The 2691-nt window shown below is 36.4% G+C and overlaps 1 non-coding gene across 1 annotated transcript; it reads left to right on the top strand.

Moving 5' to 3' along the window:
• Window positions 1-2392: 2392 nt before the first annotated feature.
• TRNAS-AGA lies at window positions 2393-2474 on the top strand. The gene has a single exon. It is a non-coding gene; the product is annotated as a tRNA-Ser (tRNA).
• Window positions 2475-2691: the final 217 nt, after the last annotated feature.

The raw sequence follows: 2691 nt of genomic DNA, 5'->3' as shown, positions 1-2691 counted from the left end.
CACCCCTCAAGGAAATCAATCTCCTAGCACCAACCACCCCAACTTTCACGTGATATCCAATAATGGGACCATAATTGACCCTGTCTCCCACACCAAACTACTTGGTGTGACCATAGACCACAAGCTTAAATTTGATACTCATATCAACCTGACCATTAAGTCAGTAAACAAGAAACTCGGGTCCATGTATAGAATTAAGAACTTCCTAACCCCACACACTAAACTAACCATTGCCCGGACTCACCTCCTTTCCACACTCCTCTGTGCCTCCCCGATATTCTCCTTCCTTAATAAAAGAGAACTCAACAAACTATCTACAACCTATAACCACATAGCTAGATTTATAACAGGAATGCCCTATACACCACTGTAACAATCTCAGAACATTACATTGGTTAGAACTACCTAACATTCTCAAACTCAATCAACTCATTGAGGCATTCAAAACAATCCACCATCCTGACAAAACAAAATATTCACTCCCTACTCTAACCTTACATCCCTTAGATCTTCCAATAGCCTACAAATACAAACTATTAAATCTAACAACTCAGGAGGTGAAGCACTCTATGCTAATTCCATTGGAAAATTCTGGAATGCCCTCCCAAACAACCTAAGACACGAGACCTCACTCAACCAATTCAAAAAACAACTCAAAGATCTACTAAAATCTGATTGGTTATGCCCATGTTCTAATCCTGATTAATAGCCAACAGCCCACTACTACCTAATATCCATCCAATCCATAATTCAATGGTCTTCATTTGCAGTTTAGGATACTCCAACAACCTAAGAAAGTTTTACCTATTTTTATTATCTGTATAACCCTTGTATTTGCTCATGTGACTTTGAATGTAATACCTTGTATTCTTATCTCCTGATGTTTTTGTCATAATCTACCCTCTATGGAGCTCTACTGAAAATGGACATGTATCCAGTTAGACTAGCCCGGTCAACAAATGTAAAATAAATAAATAAAAATAAAATAATGATCACAGTGCAATACTCAAATGTCTGTTTTTGTGCAGGGATCAATGCAGTCTGTCTTTCTGCATGTCCGTGATATAATAGCCAATCTCTGTGAAAATAGTCTACATGTTATCTGTACACTGAGTCCAGAGACACGGAATTTCGTTAAGTTTTTGCACGTGTGATTTCTGAATGATAACGTTTACTGTGTCTTTGTTATGTTAAAACATCAGGGATGCTTTCAATACATACCTCTCAACCTCGCAGAGCAAAAAATCTGGACAAAGCCTAAAATGATGGCGGGACAAATGGGGACAGATTTTAAATACTGCTCTTACAAACTTAGAAAGTTGATAGAATAATAGGTTTTGCATTAGCATGAATTTTCTGAAGGATGTGGTGGCTTAAACTCAGATGTTTGTCATTATTTAATGACTTCAATCCTCAGCTGTTTGCCAGAAAAGTACAGATTTTTAGGAGGAACACACCAAAAATATGAGGCAAGAATCTATACAGTTGAGAGGTATACTTCAATACCTTGCCTCATGCATCAATCTCTCACCTTCTCTGTCTAGCAAAGACTGTCTTAATGCTTTACTGTAATCACACTTCTCACAATTATCCAGAGGTTTACCTTATATTTTTGATAAGTCCCTCAAAAATTGTGGTTTTCTGGCAAATCATTGCAGACTGAACTCACTAAATCGTGACACTTTTTAAGTTTCAGATTTTATATTCTTCATAAAATACTCTCTGATGCAAAATATGTTACTCTAGAAACTTACGAAGTTTGTAATAGCAATATTTAAAATCTGTCCCTGATTATAGACCTTTGTCCCCCCATAATGTTTGTCTCTGCCAATATTTCTTGCACTTAGTTCAGTGGCAGGACTGTAATTTTCACCGATTTACCAGAGAATCAGAAATTTTACAAAAGACAGGCAAAAAATCAGGGACAGTCGAGAAGTGTGGCACTAAGAGATTTCAATTATGTCTGCATTTAAAACGTGTCTACTCTGAATAAATCAGAAGTATTCAACTTTTAGCATACTGACAGATGCATAAAATCCAGCCAGCAATTAAACATGAAAAGTAAATAATAAATATTTCTACAGCAGATAAACGTGGCACTCACTTCCCAATCAGTAAAGAAGTTAATGAATTCATATTTTCAAAGTGGTGTTTTCGCAATATGCAGGTCTGAAAAGATGAGGATAACCTCCATTTAACTTTGGACAGTGTCCTTATCCTAAACAGGTCGGACGGCGAAACGTAAAAGGAATGTAGAAGCAAAACGATAACAATACAATTAATCCTATTTAGTAATCTAAATCAATACAAAGAAGTAATAAATTACTAAAACATATAATATACAAAACAAAAATCAACAAATCAGTATCTGTAAAACAAAGTTTGCCTACAAGTAGTCGTGGCCGAGTGGTTAAGGCGATGGACTAGAAATCCATTGGGGTCTCCCCGCGCAGGTTCGAATCCTGCCGACTACGATTTCTATTTTCCAAATATTTTATTCTGATATTTCATAACATCGCTTCTAAGCTCAAGAACACATACCTCTCAACTGTCCAGATTTTTGCGTCATATTTTCTGTCTGTTCCTGATAAAACTACTGGTTTTCTGTCAATAATGATTGACAGTCGTTTCAGTTGCAAACTTCATATCTTCAGAAAATGAATGCTAACGCAACCACGTTTTACCCTAACT

This window comes from Protopterus annectens, chromosome 2.part1 (assembly GCF_019279795.1).
Source record: "Protopterus annectens isolate FY-2018-M chromosome 2.part1, PAN1.0, whole genome shotgun sequence".
Lineage (NCBI taxonomy): Eukaryota > Metazoa > Chordata > Ceratodontiformes > Protopteridae > Protopterus > Protopterus annectens.
Note: the sequence above shows the minus strand (reverse complement) of the source record. Positions and strands in the feature narration are given on the sequence as shown.